Below are 16,418 nucleotides of genomic sequence, written 5' to 3'. Positions count from 1 at the left end.
GAAGGATTACTAGAGAAATCAAAGAACTTTTCATGCCATTCATTTTAAATTTCTTTGAATATTCTTAATTAGGGAATTAATCAAATTAATAAAGGGAATTACAAAATTAAGCCAACGTCAAGAATACTATGAAATAGCCTACTCTGGACGCAAACTCGGGTCACGCGTACCACAGGGCAAGTGCTAGACCATTCACCCAACTGCTGATTCCGTTATAATACATCGATTTGTATAAAAATGTGTTGAGAAAATAGCCACAGTAACAATAGATAGCAATTCATTAAATTATTTTATTTGCATAATTTAATCTTAGACCCTTAGTGAAAATATACGTTGTTGTTTGTACTTCATATATGTACATTTATGACAAAATCTTGAGGACTAGGCTTGGCGGAACCTTCTGATGGTACACTTCGACAGATGCAACACCGCTCAAGTTAGCCTGACAGTTATGGTGCATTCCAGGCAACCCGTAACCCGTGTTTTCACAACCTACCCGTGAAAGTGCCCTGGAACGGCAGTCAAACCCGCAACTTACTACCAGTGAACTCGTACCAGATCGATGTACTCCCAGTTCCAGCTCGTAACTTACGTGCTAAAAAGTGTCCCTGGAACGCAGCATTAACCTGCTACCGACCAGGTTAGTTTGGTCGGATAAGTTGCCATGGTTACTTAGCGGAGATTCCCTTAAGTCACGTTCATGGAACGCAACTCTAGCTGAAATAAGCCCAGCTTTGCGCTTAGCTTGGTTGATGGAATACCCTCTGAGCAAGACGCGGCTGAACTGCGTTGATGGAACGGCTTAAGCCTCAAGTGGAAGTTGGCGTTAGTTCTAACTGGGCTTAATCAACTAAGCGCCTCTTTCGTTAGCGACTTTGATGGAATACCCCTCAGGAGTGTGTGACATGTTAGCATGCCCGAGATCTGTGTGTGGAGATGGCTAATTTGTGCACATCGATTGCTCAATGCACAACAGGTGTGCAGACCCACCCAGCCCCAGAGTCCAGTCAGTCTGATTGGGGCCAGGTGAGGCTGCTTAAACCAGCTAGCATCCACACACACTCCACAGTTACCTGTGAGGTGAGATATAAAGGGGGTTACATATTGCCTCCTTGAAAAATAATATAGTCTTATTTTGGAAGACGATGAATAGGAACGGGTGTTTAAAATGATGACCACCCAAAACAATAGATTGAGTTGTTAACATGATGCTCCTCCTCACAGGCTGACACAAGTTTCTTGATGTTACTTTTATTTGCCTATAGAGGAACATGGAAGGTGTTTTTTTAATGACCATGGCCTTAGATGTGTCTTTGTACAAGTTGAACTCAAAAACATAAATGATACAGTGACCGATATAAAATAATAACGCACCTCAAGCAAGAATCCATGACCACCCTCTGCCATTAGGACCCTATAAAGACCCGTAGGAACAACAACACACACACACACACACACACACACACACACACACACACACAAATGAAGTTAATTGTATGGTTACTTGGTTGTAACTAATTTTTTATTAAATTTTTTTAACAAAGGGCATAATACAGGGTTAAACATTCAAACTCACCATTCTTGTGACGTCCGTCTTGGCATATGGTGATGGCTGACTGAATACATCTTGTATCCACCTAGAGGTGTGTGTTGACAACGGCGTCAATTAGTCACGCAACCTCTGCAACGGAACGGTGTGAACCCCTTGACCTGTGAACCTCACCAACGCTCACGTTCATCCATCAACGGCTTCAAGAAAGCCTCTTTTAAGGAATCGCACCACTGCAGAGGGATGCTGGGTAATGAATGTGGATGACTTGCAATTATGGCTGCTGTGGTTATACTTTAAAATTGGCAGGGCTTAACGAGAGAGAGAGAGAGAGAGAGAGAGAGAGAGAGAGAGAGAGAGAGAGAGAGAGAGAGAGAGAGAGAGAGAGAGAGAGAGAGAGAGACGAGGACTAGACCAGATTTTTTGAGGTGCCGTTACCGAGACCCAAGCCTCAAATCAAGACATGGAAGTAAACAGAGAGAGAGAGAGAGAGAGAGAGACATTTAAAGCAGTAGATAGAAAGCCAATATTGAGTATATTGTAACGAAACACAGTATTTTCAAAATGAAAACACAGTTTTCAATGTTGATTCACCTAGACAAACTCCCTGTAAACCCGTCCAGGTACCCCGGGTCTGGTTTGGGAGGCCTGGGGTTGAGTTTCCCTGGAGGGGCGCGGGGGACATGGTTTAACCTGTGGTGAGGGCACAGCGACGGCTGCAGTCACCGGAGGAGCTTTGGGCGCTGACCGCAGCCGGCGGTGAGCTTCTCTGCAGAGAAAGGCAGAGCTCAACTTATATGAGAGGGAAGAGGGCTCAAGGGGATTTCTGTGGGTAAATAAAAACAGGGAGGTGGGCGTCACGTCAGAGCCCAGACAGCCTAGACTTCTGAATCGTATCGTATAGCGACCGGGGTTGGAATTTGGGAAGAGCACCAGGAAATAGACATAGCTCAAAAAACACAAAAGAAGGCACCACTAATACCTGAAGCATCAGAAGTGTGAGATTAGACGCCATTCACATACAGAAGGTATTCACACACAAAGATAAGGAGCTCACCATGCACTCGACGGATTGTAGAGCTACCACCATCACAGCCCCCTGTGTACTGCCACTGCATTCTTCCCTTAATATCGCACATGCTTTCCTTCAGAAGGACCTTGTTAAGAGATAATTATGTTAGTCTGTTAACACAATTGTGCTAACTCCATCACCACAAGAGGAGAGAGAGAGAGCAGGTATAAAAGGGGGGGAGAGAGAGAAATGAATGTGTATAGAATGAGTAATGGAGAGGATAGAGATAGAGAGAGATGGCTTGAGAAGAAAGAGAGGGAGAGAGATAGACAGAGAATTAGGAAAGAGCGAGGGTGAAAGGGGGGTCTGGAGAGAGATAGACAGAGAGATAGCTATAGGATGAGAGAGAGAGACAGAGAGCGAGGCCGAGGGAAATGGGGGGGGGGGGGGGGTAGAGAGAGAGAGAGAGATTGCAAGAGAATGAGGAGAGGAGAGCAAGAAGGGGAGTTTCACAGAGAGACGGAGAGAGCATGAGGATGAGAGAGTGATGAAGAGAGAGGGATACACGGTATAAAGAGAGGGAGCAGGGGAGACGGATGATAACTTCTCCCGCCCGGCCTACTGCTGGGCTGCTAGCTCAGCCAGCCTTCACTCCCCCCCCCCCGGTCGACACTCACCCGGCCCGGCCGCGGGCCACCTCGGGCGGGGCCCGGGGCCCGGGGCACGCGGCTGCCTGAGGCCCGCGGCGCAGAGAGGCTTATCAGCTAGCAGAGCCCATAGCGTCTCCCGTCGGGCTGGCAGGCGGAGTCAGTGATTAACGCTACGTCTGGGTTACCCGCTCACAGTCAGCGTCCCGCTCTCTCTCTTGTGACAAAGAGCGGGTTTGTTTGTCCCTTCTAAGGACCCGTCAGTCAAGGCCTGCTAAATCAAATCTTTGTCTACGATTCGATGGACTGTTTTACTCACTCAGGCCATGTCAGAACCCCCGCACTCACTCATTCATTCGCTCTCTCCTCGTCTCCCAATGCCCACAACGACAGCTGGCCCTGCCAGCCATCATTCCACTTCACTTCCTTAAGCCTCATCTTTCCCCCACCACCGCCCGTCCTTACTATTTCAGTTCATTCCATGTCTAATAATAAAGTGTGTGGGCCCATTGATCCGAGGCAGAGATCAGAGGGTGGGAGATGTTCCTAATTCATAAACGCCTGAGAAAAACACACACACACACACACACACACACACTGTTTGATCAAAGCCATCACGTCTCTTCGCCTTTGTCCGCAACACAAACTCATTTGAGCTGACATCAGTCCCTCAAAATAACCGCCTTCTCAGACTCTTAACGTTGTTTGACATCTGACCCCTCCCCCCCACCCCCCCAGACACGCCTCCTGGACCGCCCCGTGCTGACAGGCTCTGACTTTTTCGTCGGTTTCGTCGGAGTCAGAGGAGTAGATCGATCATAGGAAGAAGACAGACGGACAGACATATAGTCTGTAAGCCAGGCAGACGGGTAGATAGAGGATAGGAAGAAGACGGACGGACAGACATATACATCATTCTTGGTTAGATAATTAAATTATATTTTATTAGAATCTGGATTTTTCTGGCTACAATTTCTTAAACAAGTCTATATATATATATATATATATATATATATATATATATATATATATATATACAGACAGATAGATAGACAGAGTAAGCTTTTTGTTACATCAGAAGCTGGTGATATCCAATCTCTTCAGAGGAGGTACAATACTGCAGATCTTCCCCATGTTGTCGTCTCTAGGGCTCCATTTGCATCATATATTGTCTTAAAACTGGAGCTTAAAAAAAACGTCCTGGAATTTGTTTTGCAGTGAAAATGAGACTTCAGCAATTTCAGCCTAGAGTTTGTATCGGCTCAACTAAGTGACAAAAAGTAATGCCGCAATGCTTTGTTTGGGTCACTGCACATAATAGGCTTACGCACATGATCTCCTTCTCATCCCTCTCTTTCTCCTTCTTTCACTCGCCCTCTCCCTCTCCCTCCCTCTACCTCTCCTTCTCTCACTCTCCCTCTCTCTACCCCTCTCTCTCCCTGTCCCTCTATCTACCTACCTCTCTCCCTTTCTCTCCCTCTCTCCACCTCCCTCTCTGCCTCTCTCTCCCGCCCTCTCTTTGAGGTTTTTCTTCAAGGTCTCCTCCACTGAAACAAGTGTTTGATTTCATTCAGTTATACCTGAGGGAGACCAAAACAGAACCGCGCAGGTCAGACAAGGGGAGCTGTAGAGTTTAAGTACGAGGGATTGAGTGTAACGGATACGCAGACAACGGATAATCTGTTCTACTTATTACTGTGTTGAAATGAAAAAACTCTGCAGGTTGGTCAGCTGGAAAGACCAATGGGGTGGGAGAGTTTTGTGGTGCGGTTTCAAGGAGAAAGGTTGTGGGTTTGAAGCAGTCTGCCCATATGCATCCACGAGCAAGACACCTCGACCCCCAGTCCCCACCCTGCACCTCAAAGACATGCATCTAACATAATCACCCTTTAAATCACATTGGAAAGAAGCATCTAGATAGTGGGATATCTAGTAGTGAAGAGTCACGAAGGAGTAGAGAAAGAACATATAATCTGTGGATCTCATTCATTTGCATAGTATTAGTCAACAGCACCCGGGCAGAATGTGAACGAGGACCGGAGAGATGGAGGCGAGACATCTTCTTGGGAGTCGTTCTGCATGCCGGCCCTGCAGACGTTAAACCCTGCGTTTCATCGTCTGTTCCGCTTTGTGAGAGAGCAGCCAAATAAAAAAAATGAGTAGAAATCTGAAAACAGCCATGTGGTGATGCATGTTTATCGTTTGTGACCTTTGATTCGGGCATATTCACATTCAAGAGCATGGCTTAGATGCTAGCCATGCGCAGCCCATCAACTCTGTGCTCTGATCATTCCAGCAACAAGGCCCTAGTCTGGGTCTGGAGATGGCAGAAGCACACATGAATCATAAATAAACAGCCCTATTGATCCTTCGGAAAATGGAGCAACATTAAAAAATCATTAAAATCCTGACTTTGTTTGAAGGGAATGGATTGGATCGAATGGACGAGTTCCCAGGTATTTCGGTTCCCCATTTTGCATTCATTGTCATCCTTTCCATCATTCTTTTCATTTTGCCGTGGTTGAACAGAACGGCGAGATGCGGAGAGGTGGGCTTTTAAGCCGCCACGCACAAGGTTACCGCCGTCACGAGGGCCACGCGGGCTTTTGTTCTCCGCCTGCTGTCCAAATCAAAGTGGAGACGACACCTCTGTGAGTCATGCCCTCATTGTGCTGCCGGAGACACAGACAGAGAGGAGCTTAAGCACTTTACACTTTATCTTTCCCGAGGTCGCCCTGGCGAGCCCTGGAGAGGCCTAGCAGGACTCGCTTTTTCAACAGTCTGTAGAGCATTCAACACTCAACTGGACGGACAAATGAACCTTAATGTGTCACGTTGAATCCCTGCGCTTGTAACCGAACAAACGTCAAACCGACACAAAGAGAAATGGAGGATGGAAGTGGTTGCTTTTAGCCCGTGTCTGGAGGAGGAGTCAGGGAGCCATAAGTGCCGCAGTGTCTCTGCTTCTGAAGAATGAGAGAACCAAGAATGCGAGAACTCTTGCTCACGGACGCCTAGCACACCGAATACCTGGGGTGAACCCAGAAGATTTCTGTTGGAATCCAGGCAAACAACCCAACCACTACTGATCTATCCTGACTACATGCAGCTCCCCTCACGCACGCCAACACACTGACCTGTGTACAAGTAGCGTGTGTTTGAACCTGGAACTCTCATTGGTCAACACGTGTTACTGCTCTCACTCAATCCATTTCATCCACGTACATGCTCTCTCCCGCCTCCGTCCATGTACCAAGCAAAAGGTCAACGTAGAAGAACAATTACAAAGGACGTCGTTGAAGGTGATGGATTCTAGTAAGTGGACAGCTTAACAGCCTCGTCGTCATCTCGTGTGAAGATGCACTTATTCTCTCACTGGTTTCTTTGTGTCCAGCGGGCTGAGAGAACACGGGTTGCACCATAAGCCTGGCATCTTTCTATATCTATATATATTGCTATGTTTCTTCACCTATTGTAATAGCTGTCCTGTGCAGACCAGAGCAGGCTGTTCTGTACATGCCCATCGGTGTGTGGAGAGATCTACAACTCTGATCTCCATGGGCCGTGCCCGAGGTCAAGCCCTGCGTCAGATGCAGCAGATAAACACACAGAACCTTTTGTTCTCTCACCTGCGTGAATCCGCCGTTCTCCCCACCCCTGCACATTATTATTACGACCATCCCAGGGGCTGGAGATGTCCCCAGGTACCTGTCTGACTTGTGGACTTCCAGTGAGATGGATTTCGGCCTATTTCACGTCCAACAGTCAAAAGACTATCTAAACAAAATGACCAAAGTGCCAAACGAGCAATTTTTTTACATTTTGTTGATTAGGTTCGTACTGCTGTTCTGCGTGACGCATCCACTCCAAGGCAGTCCATTCTTCACATTCTCTTTCATCAACATTCAAGTGTGTGTGTGTCTACTCCACTTAGTCAATAGCTTAGCTCAAATAGTACAACGTGTACTGCACCATCCTTCACCCAAGATGTGGTGTGTGTGTGTGTGTGTGTGTGTGTGTGTGTGTGTGTGTGTGTGTGTGTGTGTGTGTGTGTGTGTGTGTGGAGTGGTGGGGGGGGGGGGGTCTGTCTTTGAAGATGAGCCATTGCATGAGGACAGCTCTGCAGGCTGCAGGGCTGCACTTTTCAAATGACGTGTGCGGAATACTGGGCTGCATGGAGACGTTGGGTGGTGGTATGGGGGGGGGGGGGGTGGTTGGGGGGGGGGGGTGGTTGGGTGGGCAAGGGGTGAGGTTATAAAATGAAACATGACAGCACTGTTAGGGCTCCAGCTGTGTGTGTGGGTTGTGTGTGTGTGTGTGAGGCGGGGGAGGGTCGCAACACTCTTAAAGTACTTTCCAGGCTTTCTTTATTAGTTTTTTAAGGGTTTTTTGGTGGATGGCTTGTGTTTGTTTACACTGTACCGTGCCTCAAAATATGAAATTAACATTTGCAGAAAAATTCCATATCATCTGAACACAAATACTTCTTCACTCTTTTTTTGTCTTTGCAAGAATGTTCCCGTCGTCGACTAACACAGCACCAGGAGCCGTTAGTACGACAACAACAACATCAACAACAACCAGTGTTTGGCAGAGAAAGACAAAAAAAAGTTAGGATGGAAACTATGCTGTGGTCTCACAGATCAGATGTAGATTAACACCTCAGGTCTGACGGCAGACAAGCTCACATCTGGGTTAACGATGCATTTCACTACCCTTTGCTTCCTATTTGTATTGACCAATCGTGTTGCTGGAGGCACAAATCTCTAAGCTGATCATTGGCGAACATAACTCAACCAGCGGTTGTGAAACGTGAACGAGTCTATGTATCTTTTACTAATCTATAATTTTCTTTTTATTGTATGACAATGTTTATATGTACAGCACTTGGAGTCTGCCTTGTGTATGAAAAGTGCTATATAAATAAAGTTGCCTTGCCTTTCCTATGCAAAGGTTTCAAATCAACATTGTGCAGACTTGCCACTGCAGAAATACACTAGAAATCCCCTTCTGAAAGAACCATCCCCTTCCGTGAATGGTTGTCCTTCAGTGGACACCAGGGCATGGCTCTGCCCCTGGCAGTGTGGCGGTTTCCCGCCCAGGTTCTGCGGCGTCTCCCCGAAGTAGTTCTGCTAGGACACAGAGGGACCGCTGGATCCCAGATTAGCTGCGGCGTTGATCTGAAGTGTGAGAGAAACACCTCGGCGCCGCCCTGAAGGAAGCCCTAACACCTCGTCTAATGGACTCTAATGATATTAATTGGCTCCAGGACGGGTGATAAGACTCTGAAAGGCACTGGAGCATATCTCAGGCCTCCAATTCACCCCCCTACTTAACACTGGAGGGGGGAGGGAGGGGACGGAGAGAGACCAGAGTGATGGGAGAGGGGGAAAGAGAGAGAGAGTGAAAGAGAGAGAAGGGGAGAGAGACAGAGGGGTAAAAAGGGAGAGAGCACAAGAGGGAAAGGAGAGAGTGTGATGGAGAGAGTTGATTAAATTCAACAAAAGCAGGATAACAAAAGAGGATCTGGAGGAGACATGCACGCATGCAGACATTTATTCAGAAAATGATTTGGGAATTGTGTGAAGACATAGTGGAGCGATGCTTTCACTTACTTTAATTCATGTATTGTATTATATATATATATATATATATATATATGTATGTGTATATGTATATGTATATGTATATATGTATATGTATGGTAACACTTACCAAACATACACATATTTAAGTGTTACCATATATATATATACGTATATTCTTTTTTTGTATGTCCTGTATATACTGTATTTGTTTCAAGTCAAGTCAACTTTCTTTCAACTTTGTTTAAACCTATAAAGATGTACAGTAGTTATTTTATCGACAACTTGCATAATCGGTTCTTTCAACGTCAATATGTAATAAACAAACGTACTGCAACACGCTGTGTTCCTCTACTGATGTGTTGCTTTTAAATACATGTTTAATGAACACATACAACAGCGTACCTACTCATTTTTCCCTGGTCTTGTTCAAAGTGTTTGACACGCTGTTTATTGTCTCCCTCGATTACCATGAACCCTCCATCAGGCTGTGCTCGAGGAAACTGTGAAGACCCGCCGCCCCGCTGCCATCACACCACATAACCTCCTCCCAGTGTTGTGAGCTGCCAACAAAACGAATGTGCGTCCTTCATCGTGGCTCTTTGTGGCACCACACTGGCGGTGTGCGTGCGTGCTTTCATGCAGGCGTCGACCGAAGTTGTGAAGCACAACACGAGGCGGGGAAGTTCCAACTACAGCGCATCTCGCTAATCGATGTTCTTCTATGGCGATAACATATCCAATTCCAGATGTCTCTCCTGGTATCATCTGAAAGCAGATGTGCTTATTAGATCCAGTGCTCTTACAGCGCCATAAAAAACTGTTTTGTAAATCAAAGACAACATTAAAGGGGTAGTTTTGGACATCAGACCTCATTTCCAAGTGAGCCAGTGTGTTATTAATCATTGGAGACAGTTTTCAACACTATTCATTCAGTCCTTCTAGTTGCAGAAATCGCTGGTGCTAGGCTAGCACAAGTCGAGGGGAACTGCTAGCCTGCCAATAAAAAACACTCCACAGTACACCCGAGGCAACCCAATTATAACGCCAGACCATCGATGTAAATGTCTGTGTTGATAGAATAATGTTAGAAATAAAACTACCCTTGCATCGCATTGCATTTAGTTTATAATCCCTGTAGTTGGAAGCAAGCTATGGCAGCGGTGGACTGATATTACCTGGAGTGCGCTTCTCTGTTTACCTTCTGCTGTAGTGAATTGGTTGCTACACCGGAGCAAAGTGAAATTCCGCCGCTGCTTAGAAAGTAGTCCCTCAAAATGTAATGCGATCATTGCGATACAAGGATTGTTTTATTTCTAACATTATTCTATCAACACAGACATTTTACATCGATAGTTGGGCGTTATAATTGGTTTGCCTCGGGTGTACTGTGGAGTGGGTAAAATTGTTTTTATTGGCAGGCTAGCAGTTCCCCTTGACTTGCGCTAGCCTAGCACCAGCGATCTCTGCAACTAGAAGGACTGAATGAATAGTGTTGAAAACAGTCTCCAATGATTAATAACACACTGGCTCACTTGGAAATGAGGTCCGATGTCCAAAATTCTGAACTACCCCTTTAATATGTAAATACTACATGTTATTAACTCAGTCGTGTTGTTTCTAGCCTTCATTATATACTGCATGGTCAATATTCTTGTTGATGATTTGCATTTGTTTTTCTTGGAGCTAACTCGCGGATGGGAGGTTCTTGAACACACCTTTTAGTTATACCGATTTATAACACTGCCAATATAATAATAATAATAATAAATAGATTTTATATAGCGCCTTTCAGGATACTTAAGGTCACTTCACAAGAGTGGGAGGTGAGAGTGTGTGTGTAGGCGAGTGAGTGAGTGCAAATGCACAAGGCGCTGGGTGGGGTCGTGGGTTAGAGGCCATAGGCCTCAGAGAAAAGGTGTGCTTTGATGTGCTTTTTAAAAGTCTCCACGGAAGGGGCACAGCGGATGTGGGGGGGGGGGGGGGGAGCTGATTCCACAGAGTGGGGGCGGACACGCAAAAGGCCCTATCCCCAAAGGTCTTAAATCTAGTGCGGGGAATTGCCAGCTGGTCCTTGTCAGAGGACCTGAGGGACCGCAGGGGCATGTAAGGGAGGAGGAGGTCAGAGAGGTAACGGGGGGCCAGAGCATGAAGGGACTTGTAAGTGAGGAGTAAAATTTTGAATTTAATGCAGAACTTGACTGGTAACCAGTGGAGCTGCATCAGGGTGGGGGTGATGTGCTGCCAGGGCTTAATCCCAGTTAACACCCTGGCAGCTGAATTCTGCACATATTGCAGTCTGTCCAGGGTTTTAGAGGGGAGACCGGTGAGTATGGCGTTGCAGTAATCCAGGCGGGTAGAGATGAAGCAGTGGATCAGGGTTTCGGAGTCTGAGAGTGAGGGTCGGAGTCGTGCGATGTTCTTCAGGTGGTAGAATGCAGATTTTGCGACATTATTAATGTGGGACTGGAATGATAGGGTGGGGTCCAGGATGACACCCAGGTTTTTGAGCACAATTCACGTGTCAGGGCCAAAAACACATTTTTGGTCAAAAAGTGATTCTCTCGCTCTGAAAAGCATTTTGCACGCATAAAAACTGGAAAAGTTAATAACTCAGTCACTTTCAATGCAAACGTGTAACTGAGCTTAAATAGGGTTATTTATGCCATTGCGCACCATTTGAAAGTGGAGAGCATTAGTTTTGAGCATAATTCACGTGTTAGGGTCAAAAACACATTGTGGGTCAAAACATGCTTTTCTCGCTCTGAAAAGCATTTTGCACTACGGGTGATGGGGTAATGGAGCAGCCATCCACTTCCAGGAGAAGATCCCCAACCTTCCTGAGCAGTGGCTTGGGGGCCACCACTATGAGCTCAGTTTTATTGCTGTTCAGTTCTTGCAGACAGTTGATGAGTGGACCAGGCGGGAGCTGAGTGGAGGGTTTGGTGCTGATGTATAATTGAGTGTCATCGGCATAGCAGTGGAAACTGAGACAAATAATTTGGCCAAGGGGGAGCATGTACATGGTGAAGAGGAGAGGGCCGAGCACAGAACCCTGCGGTACGCCATGATTGACTGGAGCCAGGGTGGAGTTGGCATCTTTCAGGGTGACATATTGTTTGCGGTTGGAAAGGTAGGATTGAAACCAGGAGAGAGCTGAGCCCCTGAGGCCGATCAGAGAGACGGGTAAGGAGGATGGAATGGGACACTGTGTCAAAGGCTGCGGATAGATCAAGGAGGATAAGAATGGAGATGAGGCCATTGTCGGCGGCAGTAAGAAGGTCGTTGGTGATTTTAGTAAGGGCGGTCTCAGTACTGTGTCGAATTCTGAAGCCTGATTGGAGGGGTTCAAAGAGCACATGGTGGGACATGTGATGTTGAAGCTACGAAGCCACTGCTCTTTCCAGGAAGGAAGGTTGGAGATCGGACGATAGTTGTTTGGGTCATCAGGGTCCAGACCAGGCTTTTTCAGGGTGGGAATAACTGCTGCTATTTTGAAGCCTGAAGGCACCACACCAGAGTCCAGTGAGCAGTTGATGATGGCGGCAATAGAGGGACAGATGACAGGGAGGCAGGTCTTCACCAAGGTGGTAGGCATAGGATCCAGCTTGCTGGAAGAGGTCTTAGCTTTGGACACCAAGTCATGCACCTGGTCAGTGTCCAGTGTGGTGAAAGAGGAGAAACAGCACTGCAGTGGACAGGCAGTACGGGTGTCGACACCAGGATGGGGGGGAGTAGAAGATGGTGGCGTAGAGTGTTGCAGAAGGTGGTTGTGAATGGAATCCACCTTGTTTTGGAAGAAATCCAAAAACCTGGAGCACAAGTCTACAGCGTCAGTCGGTTGGGGAGCATCGGGGGGGCGCAGGAGTCGGTTGATGGTTGTGAAAAGCTTTTTGGGGTGGTTTTGTTGGTTGTTAATAAGCATGGAGTATATATATACACAAATCAATGGGGTCTGGCATATCTCTCTCACATATCCTTGTTTTTTCTTTACACATTCATTAATACACTCATTATTTACTATTTACTATTAGCACTAGACACATCATCCTCATCAGATACATGTGATTTCCCCCAAACTGATGGAAACAATCGTAGATGATAGAATTGACACAAAGTAGAAGTATTACTATTATTATTATTACTAGTTCAGAGCCCTCATGGCGGGCTTCTTTTGAAGCCCAGTATCAGCAGCGTAAAGGCATCTCAAGCAGACTATCCCAGAGATTGCCTCTTAAACCTTCCTACCTTTTGCTGGAAATCTGCCTACAGAGGCCAGGTGAATCTCTTCTTATTAGATTACAAAATTGTCTATCAACCTATTCAGGGAAAAGCCAATGGCTTTCAGACAAGGCTTCAAACAGCGGGCTTTGATCTGAGCCTAATGGATTCCTATTCTGTTACCCCAGCAGCAGTTCATAATCCTATTTTGTTAAATATAATCCTCAGAAAAAAATCTCAACACAAAAGGTAATTTCAGAAACAGGAAAATGCATCAACATTCACAAGTGCATTGCTAAAGGTAACTGATAGCTTACATGTAAAGGTCTATTGTTAGAAGTAATGCCAGATCACTGAGTACAACAAAGACAACAGAGTCCGGTCAGCTGAGCACACAGAGAGACGGGGGGGGGGGGCCTTTTGGTCCGGACAACTCTGTCCCTGTGTCTTAATACCTAAGACACAAGAGAGCATTTAACATGTGCAAAAGGGGAGAATCTAAGTTCATTTTTAATCAATTTGAACGCGTTTTTTTTATTGAGATTTACTTTTTCTTTTACATTATTTATGAGCAGAAAACAAACACACACAAATCCTCTATATTGTGCTGTGGATGTTTTCATTATGTCCTTATTTCAGTGTCAGTTTTCAGATAATGCAAAGATACACTAAGATGGCTGAACACAATCAACCCTGTGTGCATAGGCGTACACAATGAGTGTTTCTGAGCTAATGAATGCACCAATCAGGCGGAGGGAAAGTGCATTCCCATGGGCCGCTGACCTAGCCGCCGCTTATTAAATGCAGGAAGCATGAGTGATACGCCCGCTGATCGACTCTGATGCCTACCCCCCCCCCCCCACCCCCACCACCAAACCCCTCAACACACACACACAGCAACATGTACACACACACACACACACACACAGGAGCGCACACACACACACACACACACACACACACATAGATTATTATCTAATATTGTCCAAAACCGCAATAGTTTCTGCTTAATCTACGAAGCAAATGAAGCAAACACAAAGTACACAATATGCCTTTGCGGCAGGACAAGTGCTGCAGTTATTTGAATTACACATCATCCTTTTCACAATGTTCCTCTCTCCCCTAACTCAAATGATGGATCCCACAAGTCAAGGATGGATTGTGCAGGTCAAAAGTACTTCAATGAATGAATAAACTTTGTTAAAAAAAAGCTGGACAAGGATTTACTCCGGCTGTCATTGTGAAGAGCAATTCCTCCTTCTCGACATTTATTTATTTCCTCTCCTCCAATCCTCCTCCTCCCCCACCCCCCTACCCCCCCTACCCCCCCCGGGCACCTAGTGTCATGATTAACCCGGCCGTTGCTCTGAATGCAAACCCTGGCCTCAGCTCTATCTGCTGACGCATCTATTGTATCCACTTTTTAGTCATGGAGCGTTTGGCTTGATAAAGGATTCAAACTCTCAGATAAGTTTTAATTAAATGCCACAGCAACAGCCAAAAGGACGATTAATGAATTATCAATGCCTGTAAAAAAAAGTGGCCACAAAAGAGCGATCCATTAAAACTTTAAGAGTGTAATTAGAGTTCTGTACTTCCTGCTAAGCGATGTGTGTCAGCCTCACAAAAGGGGTCTTGATTCACTCCGAGACATACGCTGGCTGTGTTCTCTTCGTGTGTGACAGGGTGACACACGTGTGCTAAGCTGTCATCACGTGTCATATTTGAACGTATGTTCCTGGTGGTTTATTGCACTGAATCCCTGCAGCGCTGACAGGCCAGGAGATGTAAAGTGTGAAGGACGCAGAGTGGTTGTGAGAAGTTGAAAGGCAGCACTGAGGAGCAGAGGGAATGTGAGGAGAGGAGTGGATGGAAGTGGGGAAACTGCTTGGTGTCTTATTTAATAATGGATTCTTTAATGTATTTAATATCAGGCTGATCAATTGTCTGCCTCGAGTGATGGTTCCTTAGATCAGGTTGAAGGGTTGACTTGGAGAAACTTATTTTTGCATATTTAAATGTATACTTAGGAATTACTTTTTAATATTGTATCCATCCAGTCTCTATATGTCTAGCTATATATTTTGATCGACGTCTATCTATCTCACTGTCTTTGCTCCTGCCAAATCCGGATGGAAGTGATGCAGAAAACCTATTCTCCTGTGTGCAGATTTCTGTTATCCCTTTCATTCAGTTTTATTCTTTCTATTTCGGATGAAATCTGTTTTAATCGCTCGGTAGATCATACACTTTCCTCCAACTCGCAATTCAGTAGTATTTAGAAGGTTCTGGAAAAGGCTTTAGACAGGATCCAGATCAGACAGGTCTTCAGAGAGAAACAGGACATGAACTCACCAGATCAGATTGTCCCACGAGGCTGTAATATCCATGTATTTATAGATGAATTCTATCAATCAATGAATCGAAAACATGATCTCAGTTGAACTCAGACATTGTGGTCATGACTCGTTTCCCTTCCTCTCGACCCAGTAGTAGGCTCAGTGATGGCCCGCTCTGTTTACAATCAACTCCAGTTCCAAAAAATGTTATTCCAAGAAAAATGTTGGACAAACCATTTTATATCAACAATTTATGAATATCACGTTTTGTAACTGTTTTTGATTCCTACATCAAGTTATTTACAGATCACAGTTCCTATGGTTCTATCTGTTACATATCTATGTATCTACCTATACATAGATATTTACCTACCCTGCACTTCGCCATCTCTCTCTCGTTCGCTCTCTCTCTCTCTGTCTATCCATCAATTTTTCTACCTTATTCTAACTAATTATAGTGTACAACGTGTCCTGAGTGCTACTCAGGACACACCCCAGCAAACATCAAGAAGAAAAAGAAGCCTCTTTAAAAAAATATCGTAAACGTTTTAAAAAATTTGAATGAGTCATTTCCACATCTTTATTAACATATTGAAGGCAGAGTGTTTAGCGATATAGAGGGTATAATGACTTAGAGCTGATACAGATACGCCTGATGAATGCTTTTCTCTCATGCCCTGTCTCCCTCCCTTTCCCCCATCCCCTCTTTCTCCTTCCCGCCTCTATCTCCCTTATCCCTCTCTTCCCCATGGATCTCATTCGCTGTCTCCCCACCCCTCCATCTCTCATGCTCTCTTCCTGTACAACTCTCTCTCTCTCTCTCTCTCTCTTCTCTCTCTCTCTCTCTCTCTCTCTCTCTCACAGGGCTACGGTGTGCTTCATTACTATTCTTCAGAAGCGCTGGCTTCTCAGCGGATTACCGAGTCAATTTAGACTCTCTTCATAAGAGCCCGAGCTGCTCTAAAACACAAACACAGGAGTAGACCTCCTGAAGAAGAGTCAACATGGCTGCTCCTTTGTCCTCTGTCCTCTGTCCTCCTAATACTCTCGGTGGGAAACACTCAA

This window comes from Micromesistius poutassou, assembly GCF_964030765.1.
Source record: "Micromesistius poutassou genome assembly, chromosome: 22".
NCBI classification, from domain to species: Eukaryota; Metazoa; Chordata; class Actinopteri; order Gadiformes; family Gadidae; genus Micromesistius; species Micromesistius poutassou.
Note: the sequence above shows the minus strand (reverse complement) of the source record.